This window comes from Macrobrachium rosenbergii, chromosome 1 (genome assembly GCF_040412425.1).
Source record: "Macrobrachium rosenbergii isolate ZJJX-2024 chromosome 1, ASM4041242v1, whole genome shotgun sequence".
NCBI classification, from domain to species: Eukaryota; Metazoa; Arthropoda; class Malacostraca; order Decapoda; family Palaemonidae; genus Macrobrachium; species Macrobrachium rosenbergii.
Window position 1 is genome coordinate 42,261,334 of NC_089741.1, and position 19,704 is coordinate 42,281,037.

Below are 19,704 nucleotides of genomic sequence, written 5' to 3' on the forward strand. Positions count from 1 at the left end.
ATAGGGGCGAGGAAATCCAATCATTGCCTCCTTCCTCCCCCTCAGCCATCATTAATAGTGATGACAGGTTCCTTTGCATTTAATGACCTTCGTAATTGGAACTCCCCCAGGGATCAAAACAAACGGAACTGTTTTGCAGTGACAGGAGAAATTGTCCTGTTATTTTAGTCTAGATTTACGGGATTCTGTTTTTCGAAGAGCCTCAGGGCACCTTTGCACATACACATACACATATCGCACACACACACAAACACACAACAGAAAAGATGCAGCGGTGTTGGGTTGTCTAGTGAGCGAAGGTCGAAAGGCTGGTTTGGTTGTCAATGAAAAAAAACTGAAATCATGAACATTCTCTCCTTTCTCTGCATCTTTCCCACTTCTAAGTGGGCGTCGATGTTCTGACAGCTTCCTTCCTCGACCTGGCTCAGTCCAAACATATCGTCCTCTGACAATTTTTGTCTCTCAGGTCTTCTCTAACTACATCCATTCACCTTCTTACTTCTTCGGTCTTGCTCTCTCTCCCACCAAGGCACCTCCATCTGCATCACTCTCACTCCCACATCTCTGTTGCTTTCTCATCACATGGCCACACCACTGCAATCTTCTTTCCTGGGCCTTCTTTGATAGTTCTACGACTTTGGTAGATCGTCTTATCCCCTTTGAAATCCACGAATATGAATATTGAAAATGGGATTGTCTAATTGAAAACATGGTTATAAAAACAAGCGGGTAAGTTAAAATATTTAGGTACTTATTTGTTAAGGATGGTTCTCTGAGCACAGAATTTATGGAAAGATTAAAAAGGCTCATCAGGCAATGGGAATGTACAAATATTTCGAATAATATTAGTTTTCTGTGCATAAAAATCGGTTATAAGGTAATAGTTAGGAGTATTTTGATTTATGGGCATGAGTCATGGTACAGTACAGTGACTGTATAATAAATTCTTAGCATTTGAAAATAAGTCACCCAGAAGAATATTAGGAATTAATTGGAAGGATAGGATATCAAATAACAGATTTAGAGAAGTAACGGGGTGCAGCCAGTCGAAGAGTATGCTAGGTTCTCATGCTGGAAGTGGCTAGGCCGCTAGGCCATGTGTATAGAAGACAGGGAATAGTACGAGACACACCAAGGTGGGTTGCCCTTGGTAGAAGAGGTAGAGGTAGGCCAAAGGAGACGTGGTTGAGGACAATGAGGCGGGAAGCAGGAGATGAGCATTGGGGGAGATCTTGAGGAGTTAGCCCAGGACAGAGTGCGGTGGCGTGAGTTCATCGAGGCCTTATGCCATCCCTGTAGTTGCCACAGGAAATGATATATATATATATATATATATATATATATATATATATATATATATATATATATATATGTATGTGTGTGCGTGTGTGTGTGTGGAGAGAGAGAGAGTGTGTTTCTCCCTGTTGTTTATCCAGTTCAGTCGTGCCTAAAACACAGGTGTTTATCCTTCCATTTCTCAGCTCTTTTTTTTGAGGTTAAGTTGCTTTTACTTCCTGTCTATTTCCTCCTTGGCTGCGACCATGCAGTCAATCCTGGTGTACAGAAACCAGGGTTCTATCTCTATAATCTTAGTAAAGAAAGTATCTTAACCACAAGAGTACGATTCCCCAATGCGCAAGCACGTAGGTGTATGTGTGATTGGGCGGGAGCGCGTTTGATTTTCCATGATTGGGAAAATGTGGTTTGAAATCATATACCTGATAGACGCGTCGTCACGGAAGTTATGAAAACATTGCGAAAGTGGCTCAGTAAATCCACAAGAAAGTGGAGACGATAAGTGGTCGTCTGGTATTGTTTCAACATATCGGCCTAAATGCAAGGTGGCACATCAACCATTAACGTTCATAAAGAAAGTGGGGGTGATAAATGATTGTTTATTCGTCTCAAGATATCGGCCTAAATGCAAGGTGATACATCAATCATTAGCGTTCTTAAAAAAAGTGGGGATGATAAATGATTGTTTAGTTGTTTCAGGATATCGGCCTAAATACAACAAACAGCAATTGCTAACGTTAACGAAACGTGGATGGTAAATGATTGTTTGCCTGTTTCAATGTACCGTCCTATATACATCATGACACCTCAACTGCTGACGTTCATAAATTTATTGCATTAGGGAAAGCTGTAAAGAACGCAAATAAGTAGAAAAGGGTTAGTTTTGTGAAAATATTTATATTAAACATTATTTTTATGCGTTTAATACTTTAAGCATTGTAAGTATTTTTACTTCGTTGGTTTTCAAGTGTTTGTCACATCTTCCTAATATACGATAATTACCCCGCGTAAAAGTCATGAGCCAAATTCCTCTTTTCCCCCCAGACAAAAGTCGGGGAAATTATGTGAGCAAGAGAAGTTGATGTGATTAAGCTTCAAAAGCCCGTAGGACCAAAAATAACTTTCGGTCAATAAGAGCAACCCCCACCCCAATCTCACGATGACAAGCATAATGAAGCAAGAAGACGAAAATTACTGGAAGCGAGCGAAGTCAAATGCAGCTCCCTTAGAAGGGGGTGAGGTTTAGATGCCAGATAGCCTTTTGAGCTTCCATTAAAATTACTTTTTCTAAGCTTTTCGAAAGAAAGATAAGTTAATGCTGGGAAAGAGTGTGAAGACAGTGAAACACATGTAAAGCATTACGTTTTGCGGGATAAGATATGTCGTGGTTTTAACGACAAGTAGATAATTAACACAAGGAACACGTCTCAGGTGCCAGATAACAATTTGATCTTCCGTTAAAGTGACCGTTTCTAAGAGTTTCGAAAGAAAAATAAATTAACAAGAAGAAAGAACGTGAAGATACTGAAGTAGATATAAAGTATCACATTTAGTGAGATAAAATATGGCGTGATATTCAAGAAAAAAGTTGATAACTGACGCCAGGAACTCGATTGCCACAAGTGTTGAGCAACCCGGAGCCAGGCCAGGTAGAGGAGGCGCTCCAGTGTGTAACAGGTGATAGTTCCGACCATGGAACGGTGCGCATCGGACGTATCAGAGTGACCTCTGTCCTCTCCATTCCATTTTCAACCCTTTCCCGTCAGTTACCGCGTTGAAGTAAAGTGTCAGGTGGATTGTTAAGTCCTCAGTGGTTGTGGATACTCCAAGTGCAAGCGAAAAGGATAGTATTCAAACGCCTACGAGAGAAATCGAAAAAGTTCTTTCATGTGCTATGCTCCGCAGGTGATGCCCAGAATTGATCAAGGTACCCGATCCCTCTCTTACGTTTTCTTTGTATAGTTCGAAAGTATGCCATCTCTTGGCTGTCGTTTAATGCTGTTTCTTCCGCTTTTTTTTAACAGATTTCTGTCATTTTCAGGTAAATACACCACGAAAAGATACAGTGGTAAACTTTTTGTTTATTAGTACTAGGCGCATGTTTTCCCTTGGTGTGTGGGATGTTTGTAAACAATGTGAAATTCTTTAACAAAGAAGGATGGATAGATAATTCGTATCCTTTTCCTGTCATTCAATTCATTTCTTTTGCTAATTTCAATGCCTTTTAGTCAACTAAATACACTGTAAACAGACAATTCGTCAATAGGTTTAACGTTTTGTTTACTAGTATCATTATAGCTTTGCGTTTTGGTGCGTAGGATGTTTGTAAACACTACTAACCCACTTAAGAAAAACGGATAATTCGTATACTTTTCCTGTCGTTTCTTAAATTTCTTTACTAATTTCAATGTCTTTTTGTCAGGTAAATACTCAGTTTAATAGACAATTCGTCAATACACTTGACTTTTTTTACTAGTGCTAGCCTACGATTATTTTTCCCCCTTGGTGTTGTAGGATGTTTGTAAACAATGCGAAACCTTTGAACAAGAAGGATAATTCGTATCCTTTTCCTGTCATTGTTGAGGCGATGGAGCGGCTTGCATGCTGCCGCTGTTGCAATCCGCCAATTATGTGTTTCGCATGCACGCTATACGATAGCGTATATCAATATAACGGTGAATTGGAAAGCTGTGTCTGGGTGAAAATGGTAGTAATTAATCCCAGGCTAAGTAACCGTGAAATGTTAGTTTTTTGTTTATATATTAGGCCTAGGCGTGAGGTTGCTCTTTGAGACGATCTAAACAAATGTCAAATGACGCACACACAGGTGGTTACAATTGTCGCATTAAACATTTCGTTAAAATGGAGTAGGATTCTTACCATCTTAGGCCAGATATACCTGAAAAGTGTGTCTTTGTGTTCGTCTCTCTCTCTCTCTGCATTAGGCCTAAGCTTGAAGTTGTTTGCTGGAAGGATTCTCGAAGAATGTCTAAAAAAGCAATTCTAGGTGGTTATAAACGTCGTTAAAATGGAGTAGGCTTCATTCCATCTTAGGTTAAATATTCCTGAAAATTTCATATTTGTGTTCGTCTCGTATTTGTATTAAGCTAGGCCTATACTTGAAGTTGCTTGATAAAGGGGGTTACCTAGACGTGCCCAAAAACACACAACGTGATGGTTACCACTGTCGCATTAAATACATAATTAAAATGGAGTACCCTTCATACTAAGGAAGCGTAAAAAGTAGTGTTGGGTGGGTGTGGTTGAGAGAGAGAGAGAGAGAGAGAGAGAGAGAGAGAGAGAGAGAGAGGGGAGGGGGAGGGGCCGTTAAGAAGCCTTGGCGAGTAGTGTCTCGCCGTCCTCCGCCTCCTTCTTTCTTTTACCTCCGAAGGGGTTTTAGGGGTTAGGGCGTCACATGGGACGAGAAGGACCTCCCCAATTTCTTCTCGTTTCCTCCCTCTGACTGACAAACTTGACCTTCGTAGATGTGCGTTAGCTATTATTATGACCGTAACGTTTACGCACGCGCCTTTGCGCTTTGTACATAGACCTTGCATGTGGTATGGTTACGGATTTAAATTTGTACAGCGAAATAACTATATTTTTAAAGTGAAATTACCGTATATGTACATTATATTCTGCGGTCTTTTCACAGCGAAATTACTTTATATAGTCAGCAGAATTTCCACAGCGAAACGATTTTAGATTTTGCAGCGGAATAAATGGTTCTAGGTCTGAGAATTTGCTGTAAGTGTCACGGGTGGTATATGATGTAAAAATGTAAAGTGTACTTTTAGATTTGGTTGAGGAACGTTAGCGAGAATAATTTTGTTGGCACCGGAAATATTCTAACCCTGAATTTTGAGCGTTATTTATGTAATATATATATATATATATATATATATATATATATATATATATATAATATATATATATATATATATCTGTATATATATATATCGTATCACCTAGGCCTAGGTGTGGTAACCACTTCTCAGCCCGGATACTTAATCACTGTCTTGTACAGCGTTTGCACTTTTCGTTCCCATGCAATATTTTAGATACTCTATGAATTCGCTAGCATTTTAGTTCACGTTAATAAGCATATGCCTGTTTGCCTTTACCATGACAACCACTTTATAAATGGGCTATTATTGTGTGTGTGTGTGTGTGTGTGTGTGTGTGTGTATTATTAGAAAAAACTCTCTTCATTAATCCCTTCTCACATAAGAATGGTACTTCAAAGTATCAAAGATAGATACAAAACCCTAATTATTCTGCGGTGTGTCAAGTTTATTACAAAACACTACCACTGTTTGTTGCAAGCTTCAATAACGCTAAATCCTCGTCTCACCTGGGCTTGGTACTAGCGTTAGAACTAAAAGGCTCATGACTGACTTTATATTGGTATTTATACCGGTTACACACCCACACATTAGATAGATAGATAGATAGATAGACAGATAGATAGACAGAGATTGATAGATAGACACAAAGACAACTTTCCGGTTCTCAGAAAGCTTTTTGGGGATGAGGGTGCTAGTCCCATGCCCTTCTACGCACTTTCTGCAACCCACCGCAGTCAGGTAATTGTACCTAACTCGCTGCTCGAGTCAACAGAGTGACAGTGGAATTTACACGAAATGACACCCAAAACGGTGCCCACGGCTGGGATCGATCCTCGGTTTCCGGCAACAATAGTGAGGTTGCAAGCAACTACAAAAAACCAAAATACGAATAAAATCCCGCAGTATAAACTAACATCCGCAACAGAATTAAAATTACTCTAAAATAAAATCCCGCGAATATACACGTTCTCACACGAAAATTCTTAGGCCTACGTCAAGGATGTCTTCCACTGATGCTTATAAAACACCGTAGCCTCATTAAATCATAACAGATTCAAATTCAAAAGCTTTATTTCGGACACAAATGGCCATAGACGAAATTGAAAATAAGTATGAGAAATGATTATGAAAGAGATGTGAAAATTATGATGTGAATAGATGTGGATTTATGAAGCTAAGTGATCCTTCATACTAAAAGGATATAGGCTATACATGCGAGTAAGCAACTTATTACTAACAGCCCGTTAGGTTCAGTCGTTTTTAAAGGAAAAATCTTCAGGTTTGCCTTAAAATGTAATCAATTGCCTGTTGTTCCTCCACTTCTTTAACTCATTTAAAGTAATCCAATAAAATCTAGTAAACTACTAATCAAAATAAACACAAACCAACACGAATACATAATATAAAAAATATGTATAAAAAAAAAAAACAGACGCACCCGTAGGGCAGTCTGGCAACAACGTACAAGTTCCCGCCTTTTTTTTTTTGTCTTGTCTCTATAAGATGATTATAAAAATCTGACTCGTCCAGAAATAACCGATTCTGACCGGCCGAAGAATCCCGAATGTATACGAAGGTGGTTTGATTGGTTTATGAATAGATGTTACAAGATCAGTATTAGGAGGGAAGATTAATGTTACGGCCACAAATAGTAATGGTATTTGACTGAATGTTGATTTGGGCTCTCTTCGTTTTTTATTATTATTATTATTATTATTATTATTATTATTATTATTATTATTGGTATTAGTTGTAGTAATCAGTGCTTGATAGTAAGATACGTTAAAAAAAGTCACATGCAGTTTAAACAGTAAAATGAATATCCACATGCAATAATAAAAATACTTAGGCCTATTGATTTATACGAGGCAAAACCGTCTTTAATATATTCAGCGAGGTTATTATAACATTTATATCAGAGACAAGAGAAGTATACTGAAATTACTACAGATAAACAAACACGCAAACAATTATAAAATAAACAAAGCAACAGAGAGGGGAAAAAAAAACTGTTAGTTCGGAGGAGGATTGCACACAAAGCCATTAGCAGTAATGCTTGATGGAGTATCAACCTTGTGACATCAGTATTAACAACAGTGTGTGAAATGGGAGACATCCTGACGTCTCAGAAAAATGAGAGCGATGCTAATAATAATAATAATAATAATAATAATAATAATAATAATAATAATAATAATAATAATAATTATTATTATTATTATTGTTATTATTAATATTTATAATAAACATCCACAGTTATATAGTAAATATATTATTATTTGTATAATTGTGGATAAATATTACACATTGTTTTTCACGAGATTGTGACACATCGTTTTCACGAGATTGTGAATTTCTTATTATTATTATTATTGTGTGTGTGTGTGTGTGTGTGTGTATTATTATTATTCAAGATATGCTGCACTCACGTCAAAAGATGTGCATAATAAATAATATGCATAGTAAAAAAAAGAACCTTTAAAAGTAGACGATTGAAGATGTCTTGTTGAAAGTTATAACAATCTCTTAAGCTTCTTGGAAACCCTCATCCTTTTTTTATCTGAAGAAGGAAACCCGATTTTGTATTTTTTTTTTTACCAACATATCGCATGGTTGACTAATAAGGTTTTTAATAATAATAATATAATTTTTTTTTGTCTATTACAGTCATCCTATTGGACTGGGTGGTTTTTATAGTGTGGGGTTCCGGGTTGCATCCTGCCTCCTTAGGAGTCCATCACTTTTCTCACTATATACCCTGTTTCTAGGACCACACTCTTCTGTATGAGTCCTGGAGCTACTTCGGCATGTAGTTTTTCCAGATACAATAACATTATTATTATTATTATTATTATTATTATTATTATTATTATTATTATTGTGTGTGTGTGTATTATTATTGTGTGCACACCTATATAGATTAAAAACGAAAACGCATTAACTTCTAAAGCAATTTCTAACAGAGTCATATGCATACAAATTATCTTTATCCAAAAGATGAAACCTATTCATATGGAACCAACCTACCAAAGGGACCATTGACTTGAAATTCAAGCTTCCAAAGATTATTATTATTATTATTATTATTATTATTATTATTATTATTATTATTATTATTATTATTATTCAGTAGATGAAACCCATTCATGTGGAACAAGCCTTCAGGGGCCATTGACTTGAAATTCAAGCTTCCAAAGATTATTATTATTATTATTATTATTATTATTATTATTATTATTATTATTATTATTATTATTATTATTATTATCCAGAAAATGAACCCTATTCATATGGAACAAACGCACCAAAGGGACCATTGACTTGAAATTCAAGCTTCCAACGAATATGGCGTTCGTTTGAAAGAAGTTAAGGAAGATAACATGAGATACAGAAAGAAGGGAGGAATTATTAGAAGAGAAAAAATAATTTAGTAAATAGAAAAAACCAAGTAAATTCTTAAAATAAAAGGGGAATTGTTTGTTTCCTCACACAGTTGGCCTGTGGAACAGCCTCCCAGAGGATGTCATAAACTGGAGCTTCAGAAGTTCAGGCGAAAATGCAATGCATCACCGCCCTGATACTATTCTCCTCGCATTTTAATACATTTTTATCTATTTGTCTATTAATTAATTTATTTTTTTTAATAAAAGGGATCTCTTTCTGTATTTCCCTTTACTTCGTCTTTTTTTTTCCTGATGAACGCCATATTCTTTGGAAGCTTGAATTTCAAGTCAGTGGCCCCTTTGGTGGGCTTGAATAGGGTTCATCTTCTGAATAATATAATAATAATCATCATCATCATCATCTTTGGAAGCTTGAAGTTCAAGTCAGTGGCTCCTGAGGGCTTGTTCCATGTGAATGGGTGTCATTTACTGAATAATAATAATACTGTAATAATAATGATAATAATAATAACAACAATAATAATCATCATCATCATCATCAACAACATCATCATCATCTTTGGAAGCTTGAAGTTCAGGTCAATGGCTCCTGAGGGCTTGTTCCATGTGAATGGGTGTCATTTACTGAATAATAATAATAATAATAATGATAATCATCATCATCATCATCATCATCTTTGGAAGCTCGAATTTCAAGTCAATGATTCCTGAGGGCTTGTTCCATATGAATGGGTTTCATCTACTGAATAATAATAATAATAATAATAATAATAATAATAATAGTGTAGTAATGCGTTGCATTTCCGCTGGAGCTTTTGAGGCTAAATAGGAGGCTTTAGTCAGCAGAAAAAGGAACGGGGAAGAGACAATATCAGTAAAACGGAAGTCATACTATGAAATATTTCACTGTGAAGCAGTGAACATTAACGTCAGGAATATCTCACGGTGAAGCTCCCGGTATTGCATTAAGCTATTGGAAAGAATATTAGGTGATATGTTTTTTTTAGATATTAAATGGATGCTGTAGTGTGCTACGATTGCTGGTGGACATCTGTTGGCAGGGAGCGTGATGCTTATTATTATTGTGTGTGTATGTATTATTCATAAAAATCTCATAATAGCCTGAGTCACTAAAATGGTGAGAAATCCACAGTGGTGTAGATGTAAATATATATATATATATATATATATATATATATATATATATATATATATATATATATATATATAGAAATCATCATAAAATGACTCATAATAGTCTCTGGAGGTGCAAGGGCGTTACCCGTCACTAAAATGGTAAGCATAATCCACAGACTGTATATATATTTCATATATATATATAAATCATATACACAATATATATAAATATATTTATATATATATATATATATATATATATATATATATATATATATATATATATACACCATTATGGATTTCTCCACCATTATTGTTATTATTATTATTATTATTATTATTATTATTATTATTATTATTATCTCGCCTCTCACTGTAGGTTAAATCGGAGATTTTTTATTTAAAAGTAATTTACCGTTTTTCTTTTTTTAGGGAGATATCCAGGAAAATGTGCACCAGTGCCTTACTGATAAAAAAAATGTTTAATGCTTTATTGCGCGTAAGATTTTAATTCTCTCCAGTGTGCTTTTATGCAATCTGCTCCAAGTAATTAGATTTGAGGTAATACATAGCTTATCCCATCACAAAAGGCAGCCACGGGGAGTTAACGAGACTTTTTCCTCTTTCATGCATTTGTTGTGTTTACTTTTATGTATTTATCTATTTGTTTGTCTATTTTTATTTATTTATCCGTTATTTTATTTATTTTATTGTTTGTTTTATTTTATTTTAAAATTAATTAATTTATTTATTTATTTTTCCTTTATTATTTTTTATTTATTTTCTAATTCATTTATTTATTCATATATTTATTTATTTATTTATTTTTGTGGTGGAGAGTAACAGACGGGCTTGAATGCCCAAATCCAAGCCTGTTTAAAAGAAAGAGTCAGGAAACGCAGAGGAAGTTAGAGAATTCGAGTTCCACACTGCACAGGAGTGGTAGTGACGTTTGTGTGAGGTCGCGTTGCTTGACTTGTTTTGCAAGATTTCCGTGAAAAGGATTAGAGGAATAAGTTCATTTTAAAATATTTAGCTTGATGCTCAACTTACCCGTTTTTTGGTTTTCTGTAAAAGAAAACTATTGTGCCGACTTTGTCTGTCTGTCCGCACTGTTTTCTGTCCGCCCTCAGATCTTAAAAACTACTGAGGCTAGAGGGCTGCAAATTGGTATGTTGATCATCCACCCTCCAATCATCGATCATACCAAATTGCAGTCCTCTAGCCTCAGTGGTTTTTATCTTATTTAAGGTTAAAGTTAGCCATGATCGTGCTTCTGGCAGCGATTTAGGACAGGCCACCACCGGGCCTTGGTTAAAGTTTCATGGGCCCCGGCTCGTACAGCGTTATACCGAGACCGCCGAAAGATAGATCTGTTTTCGTTGGCCTTAATTATACGCTGTAGCAGCTGTACAGAAAACTCGGTTGGGGCGAAGAAACGTCGGCGCATTTTTTACTCGTTTTTTTTTCACATTGTATTTACTCAAAATATTCCAGTTTTGTCGACGAATTCCAGTAATTTTTCTTGTTTACGCAAAGGGGCATTGCCACACCATTTAATCCTACTCAGTGAAGGATTCCACATCCTTTTACCTGAATAATAATAATAATAATAATAAGTAAGTATAGCTTAGTTTTACCAGACCACTGAGCTGAATAATAATAATAATAATAATAATAATAATAATAATAATAATAATATCCTTTATTTCAGCTGGGGGCTATATACATGGAATAAACAAAGTAGAAACAGTAAAATACACAATATCTAAATTTAGATACACGAGATAAAATGATAAAAATGATAATCGTCAGTATCCAGACAGATGCTGCAGTAGTAGTAGTAGTAGTAGTAGTAGTAGTAGTAATAAAAATAGTCTTCATAATAAAGGTAATGACAGTAATAGTAGTGAGAATAATTTTTAAAATAATAAAAATGACAGACATAGGGCACCATCCTTTTCTTAAGTAATGGAAAGCTCTCACATCCTTATTCGTAGGTAAAGGAGCGACCCCTTTATCCTAAAGGAATGGATAATTCGCACGTCCTTTTTCCTAAGTAATGTTGTGCCTCTACATTTTTTTTCGGGTAATGTAGGCGTCCCATGCCATTTCTCACGTACTGGGATATTCCCACATATTTTCTCGCTTAATGGCGCGCTTACATATCTGTCTTTGGTGTGATGTCCTGGTTTTCTTCTCTTTTATGAGGGAGACCACTCACTTTTTCCCCGTAGTGGAGAATGCCCACATTTTTTTCCGTAGCGGAGAACCACGACATTTTTCGCAGTGGAGAACGCCCACATTTTTTCCCGTAGTGGAGAACAACCACATTATTTTCCTTAATGTAGAACGCCCACATGTTTTCCCGTAGTGGAGAACAATCACATTTTTTCCCTTATGAACAACCACATTTTTTCCCTTAATGGAGAACGACCACATTTCTCCCCGTAGTGGAGAACGCCCACATTTTTTTTTTCCACGTAAAGACCCGGTCCACATTTTTCCCGCAGCACGGACTTGCTTCATGGTACATGAAGGAAGAGGCGGAGGGGGAGGGGGAGGGATGGGAGTAGGGGAAGTGTGGGTGAAAAGGAGGGGTCCTCTTTTAGGGTTACTGAGGTCGATGACTGTGTCAGTCGAATTTCATCTCCTTAAAAGGTGAGGTCCTTTTCAAGGAGCTTCTATGGGTTCCCCCTACAGGATTCCATAGGATCTCTCTCTCTCTCTCTCTCTCTCTCTCTCTCTTTCTCTTTCTCTCTCTCTCTCTCTCTCATGTGTTGACGGTGTTTGACATATCTTGGTGGTCACCCATCCGAATAATGACCAGGCTCACTGTTGCTTAACTTTGCTTTTTGGACAACCAGCGGTATAACGAATGTAGTGGTAAGTCATCATCGTCTCAGTTGAATAATAATAATAATAATAATAATAATAATAATAATAATAATAATAATAATAATAATAATAATAATAATAATATTATTATTATTATTATTATTATTATTATTATTATTATTATTATATTATTATTATTATAATATTATAATATCATTATTATTATTCAGCTGCGTCGAAGGTGAAATTTCACTTGCATCCCAACCTTAACTACACACGGGCATCACTAGCAGCTTGTCGCTTCGTCAACATACGATTAAATCTTTATTTGCGTTTAGCACGTACACTCTTCAACTCCACGGTGATTAAAAGCTTTATTTTTTTTTTTTTTAGTTGCCAGAGTACAAACGAACGACCCAGGCAAGCGACATTGCACTGCCGGAAACAAATGAAGCATCACGGCACCAAAATGGTTTGCCTTTTCTTCCCGTGTTTGTTGGGGAACACTGCCCTTCTGTCTCCACTCTCCTCCCGATCCCTTACCCACGCCCGCCCCACCCGGGGCGGACAAACAGGTTCGCAGGAGGAGGGTGGATGTCTCCTCTACCCTCTGTTTCCCCGTGTTTAGTACTAGCCCCTGGGCGTCAAATGTATGTCGCCGTGTCTAGTGCTAGCCTCTGAAATTTCAGGCAGTTCGTGAAATGCCTGGTTTCGCTATCTCTCTGTAATTCTGTAATATATATATATATATATACATATATATATTATATATATACATATGTTTATATATATATATATATATATATATATATATATATATATATATATATATATATATATATATAGATGTATATGTATATATATATATATATATATATATATATATATATATATTTATATATATAATATATATATATATATACACACATATATATGTTTGTTTAAATTTCTTAAAGCCCCCTGTTATAATTACGTAGACTGTATAAAACTAAACATAAAATTCACATCTGTCTTGAAACCCACACACATCAAAGAACTCCAACCTCGTCGTGTTATCGGCTTCGAATCCTTACCTCCTTCACTTTCCGAGACGCATCGGACATTGAATTCGTGTCCTGTTTCAGACGAGGCTACAGAGTGAAAATATCCAACCATTACCGGCCGGTTTACCTGTGCGTGCTCAGGTGTGTTTGAGGTGGGATTGTGGCAGGTGTGAAGCGTTTGTCTTTACTTACCGCGGTCGCCTGGCAGCGCGCGTGCACGCGAGCGCGTACTGGCTGGCTTGCTGTCGACTGTAATTGTACGGGTTGGTTGGCAGTGAGCGAATATACACACACTTGTATATATATCTGTAGTATATACAGTATATATATATATGTGTATATATATATATATATATATATATATATATATATATATATATATATATATATATATATATATATATAATTTGTATGTACGTGTGTCTTAGTGAGTGTTTTGTGCATATGTGTATATACATATATATAAACACATGTACAGTACATACATATGTATATGTATAATTTATTTGTGTATTTATTAATTTATTTATACATATACTTACCTTCCAGTAGAAATGCACGTAAACACGGTTTACATAAACTCTTGTATTACTTAAACGAACGTGAGTACATACATACAGTATATGCGTGCATACAGCATTCATACACTCATGCATACGAAAAATATAGAGTACGTACCCACGCGAATTAAAAAAGTTCATCGTAAATACTCGCATATTGAATAAATCATACATGCGCACGTGTCTACGTAATTACAGCGCACAGTGATGAGTGTACCCGGACAAGCTAACATTTGTGCTTGTAAGCAGATATAAATAAGATCATACGCAGTTTACACTCACACACACACACACACACACACACACACATATATATATATATATATATATATATATATATATATATCCAACATACATATAAATATATTTCATATCATATATATAAATATTTATGTTTATTTATTTTAGGTAAGTGCTGGGCGCGAGGGTACAGGGATGATGCGTACATGTACACCCGTGCATGCATGAATACTTGCTCACCCGTGGTAATACTTCTACTTATGCCTGCTAGAATATGATGAAAGTGGAACAATTTAATTACATGGGTCAGCGAGCATGTTGCTTCTCGTTGTGTCGATAGGAGAACTCTCTCTCTCTCTCTCTCTCCTCTCTCTCTCTCTCTTCTCATGATGTCCGTAAAGGCATAAGTAACAGTAAGGTGTAATGATATGTAAACGACTCTCTCTCTCTCTCTCTCTCTCTCTCTCTCTCTCTCTCTCTCTTTCTTTTCCAAAAGTCCAAGAAAACTTAAAATAAGCTCTCCTCTCTCTCTCTCTCTCTCTCTCTCTCTCTCTCTCTCTCTCTCTCTCTCTCTCTCTCTTTCCAGAAGTCCGGAGGAAACTTAAAAATAACAGTAAATCTCTCTCTCTCTCTCTCTCTCTCTCTCTCTCTCTCTCTCTCTCTCTCTCACGATCTACAAAAACAAGAGAGGAGATTTGGAAGGAATTATTTTGTCTTTTGTGGGTTCTGGGCAGTTAATTTTACTCAAGAGAAAGTCCAGTGTCTAACTGTAAGCTGTAATTTTACTGGAAATCTAATATACAAAAATGAAAAATCACAGATTTAATGATAAAAACCAGTCTGGCATGTCATATAAAAAACTGTACTGCATTAAAGAATTGTGACAATTCGGTCTGAGGAAAATGAAAAATGTGGTTTCTCAGCTGTTTTCTACAACACCTTTCACGATTTCTCCACCGGAGAAAACACAATCCTGTGAAGTCAGGAAATTGTATTTGCACATTATGGTGAGAATTAGTTTTTATCAGACATTCCTACCATTCACTTCCAGAATATGGAAATTCTCTTTATTCGTCGGTGTTTCCTGATATTTTTTACCCGCCTCTTTAAACTGCGTGTATTTATGTGTTTTGAAGCATGTATTTAATTGTGAGTTTGAAGCGTGTATTTATGAGTTTTGAAGCTTGTATTTAATCATGAGTTTGAAGCTTGTATTTAAATTATGAGTTTTGCAGCGTGTCCTTAAATTGTGAGTTTTGAAGCGTGTCTTTAAATTGTGAGTTTTGAAGCGTGTATTTAATCATGGGTTTTGAAGCATGTATTTAATCATGCGTTTTGAAGCTTGTATTTAAATTATAAATCTTGGAGCGTGTATTTAATTATGAGTTTGAAGCTTGTATTAAGATTATAAGTTTTTAAGTGTGTATTTAATTATGAGTTTTGAAGCGTGTACAGTATTTAATGAGTTTTGAAGCTTTTTAAATTATGAGTTTTGAAGCGTGTATTTAAATTATGAATTTTTAAGCGTGTATTTGAATTATGAGTTTTGAAGCGTGTATTTAATCATAAGTTTTGAAGCTTTTATTTAAATTATGAGTTTTGAAGCGTGTATTTAAATTATGAATTTTTAAGCGTGTATTTGAATTATGAGTTTTGAAGCGTGTATTTAATAATGTGTTTTGAAGCGTGTATTTAATCATGAGTTTTGAAGGGACGTCTACGATGCCAGGTCTGTAGCCGTCGCCTTTCTAACCACGAAAGGTGACGCCAACCTGACGTTAACCGGCCAGTCATACAATGGAAATTCGACTTGAGCATTGTCACCCGTCTTTTACATCACGCCAGCGCGCGGCCAGGCAGGCATTCTTCTGCGCCATTTACGCCCTGCCATCATGCAGAGAGAGCGAGAGAAAAAAAAAGATAATCCAGTTTCCATTAGCTGAAATGCAGACCGGGGAAAAAATCAGTGTAAAAAAAAATGTCAATCTCAAGATCCAATCCGATGAACCCGGATTGGGAGCTTGGATGAAAAGAGGTGGTGATTCGGTTTAGGCTGAGAGGAAAAAATGGAATCTCCTCTGGTGACTCTGCATTGTTGAGTCACTGCAGTTTTTTGCTGTTATTTTTATTTTTATTCATGTTAGAATTGTTTTTTTTTTTTGGGGGGGGAGATAAATGTTGGTTTATTATTATTATTATTATTATTATTATTATTATTATTATTATTATTATTATTATTATTCTTTTGCTTTTAGACTAGTTTATCTTGTTCATTTTTAGTTAATTGTTTTTGCGTTATATCAGTGATATTATTATTATTATTATTATTATTATTATTATTATTATTATTATTATTATTATTATTATTACTACATTTTATCTTGTTCATTTCTGGTTAATTGTTTTTGAGTTTTATTATTATTATTATTATTATTTTAGACCACATTATTATTGTTGTTGTTGTTGTTTTTGCTGCTTCTAGTTAATCATTATTGTGTTATATTCTTTATTATTATTATTATTATTATTATTATTATTATTATTATTATTATTATTATTGTAAGTGATAATGTGACGTGGCCTTCAGTTACGTCGGTATGGAAATGAACTAGTTAGCCTTTATTATAAACACAAAGGATGGGTAGTTTGAGAGAGAGAGAGAGAGATTTTAAATTCATAACAAAATTGTGAAATGAAATGGAGTGCTAGAAATAACTGACAAGCAAGAGAGAGAGAGAGAGAGAGAGAGAGACGTACAGTCAGTAGTATATTCTTGATTAACCTTAGTTTAGGAGCAAAATGTTTTTTAGGTGACCGAAAAAACTACTGGTTATTTTTCTAAAGTAATGTTTTTTTATTACACCCAATGCACGTATCTCCACCTCACGTCGATAAAAAATCTCCCATTTAAAAAAAAACAGGTTCGAAAAATATATTTTTTTTCTCAGACTTTTCCGAATTCTACCTCACGTTCCTGGCCTCAGTGGTTTTGTGAAGAATTCTGGGGCAGGGAAAGTACTTTTTTTTTTCGTTTTTATCAGGGAGAGAGAAGTGTCAGAGAAAATAGTCAGTGAATACTAAGAAGTGGGTGCACTTGTTGTAGAACTTCGATTTAATGAGTTATAGAGTTAATGTAGTTGTACTTTATATATACTTTTTTTTTCACCAAAGTGTGTTTGCGCACATGCATACACACGTGTGGAAAGAGAGCATGACTATGTTTCTCCTTAGAATGGAGTTCATAACAAAGTAAGATTATAACACATGTATATATATATATATATATATATATATATATATATATGTGTGTGTGTGTGTGTGTGTGTGTGTGTGTGTGTGTGCATGTGCACGTGTGTATACTACTATATATTTATTTATATAGTGTGTATATACAGTATGTACAGTGGCTTGGAAATAAAGTCGAAACCGGCCAGGACCTACCCTCCGTTTCTTATTTTTCACCTGTGGTAATGTGTGATAAATGAATCACGTACAAAAGTGATAATAATCATATATATATATATATATATATATATATATATATATTAATCATATATATATATATATATATATATATATATTACCATATTCTAATTACCAGGCTAATAAAATTCCTGCATAACACGATGGGTTTTTAACGGGGCGCGCCTATCTGCCCGTCCTCGCCCGGGAGTTGAAATAGGAACCTTAGGCTTGGTAGGGGTCGCTTGGGTATCTGGTAACGAGATACAACAGAGTACATCAAGGAGGAGGAAGACTTCGGTTACATACTCTCTCTCTCTCTCTCTCTCTCTCTCTCTCATAAAATATATATGTATATATATATACACACATACACACATAATATATATATATATATATATATATATATATATATATATATATATATATATATATATATATATATATATATATATATATATATATGCATATACACATACACATACAGTCGACTGACTACCTGGTAATAGTCGCTGCATAGGTTATCAGCTACCCAGTAGGTTTCAGCTGAACATAGCACATACATCAGTGTCTGTGTGGGGATTTGAACCCCGATCTTCTCTCTAGTGAGGCAAGCATCCTAACCTCTAAGGCTTCAATTCCACTCTCTCTAAGGCCATGCTCGCTTTCTTCAGCTGCAGTTTAAACCTGAGTTCATTTTCCTTCCATCCCCCCCCTCCCCTCCCCTCTCTTCTCCACCTTCCCTCCTCTCTCTCCTCCCCTGTTTTGATTGTGTTCTGGATCCTCTGAGGTAGAGATGAGGGCGTTGGGATGTTCCAGGCACCTTGATTTCTGCATTAATGAAAAATGTTAATCATGTAGAACGTAATGCTGTTTACAATTGATAAAGTATTTACTGAGGGGTTGAGCTTACCTGCGCTGGGAACAGTTTCTTTAATGAATGCTTTCACTTTTATTTTATTATTATTATTATTATTATTATTATTATTATTTATTTTTTTCTATCACAGTCGACTGGGTGGTTTTTATAGTGTGGGGGTTCCAGGTTGGATCCTGCCTCACGGAGGACACAGTGATATTATTATTATTATTATTATTATTATTATTATTATTATTATTATTATTATTATTATTAAATATAAGGAGTAGACCCTCTTTCAAACTTGTAGTATTGGAGGTTATAGCTGCATTAGCTCCATTCAGTTTATATAAATTTTTCTCTACGTTTCTAAAAACCGATTTTTCAAGGTAAATTATTATTATTATTATTATTATTATTATTATTATTATTATTATTATTATTATTATTATTATTATTATTATTATTACTCACCATGGAATAACTTAACAAGCTCCCACGACACGGATTGCTGTTATGTGAAAGAGGGAGAACGGAGGAATTGTTATGATAATATTAAAATAGAATAATTTTTCAAACAACATATCCTACTACATTAAACTCAGGGAATATATTATCCATATCAATATTTTCCTGTGCAGCACAGATAAGCAGCATGTAATGAACTACACTTTTAATTATCACAGAGCCTTGAGCAAGAAAATGAGGCGTAATATGGCAGGTATGATTTTATAACCGCGATACAATTGTAATATTTATACATATTCATTGATGACAGGACAGTTACACCATTTAATGCCTCCCTCAGTGGCGACTGCTTTCTCTCTGTCGTATTTTACTTATTATTTACTTGAGCGTTTCTTTATTTTACAAATACTGATTTCCCCGAGCACCTAGCACCTTGTTCTTTAAGTTTCTTTATTTAACTTGCCATGTTAAATTTAAAGACTTGGCGTATTTATAGATTCATTTGTTAGATTCTGTGGATCATTTTAACATTTCAGACTAATGTATTTG

General features: G+C 35.1%; 1 protein-coding gene across 2 annotated transcripts in view; it reads left to right on the forward strand.

Moving 5' to 3' along the window:
- Window positions 1-2,702: 2,702 nt before the first annotated feature.
- The window catches only part of LOC136826800 (uncharacterized), a 118,999-nt gene continuing 101,997 nt past the window's right edge, over window positions 2,703-19,704 (forward strand). The window contains exon 1 of one of the 2 annotated variants that reach the window (XM_067084278.1): window positions 2,703-3,223. The gene's annotated coding sequence lies outside the window, so the exon portion shown is untranslated. The remainder of the gene's footprint in view (window positions 3,224-19,704) is intronic. The other variant, XM_067084361.1, reaches the window with a different exon arrangement.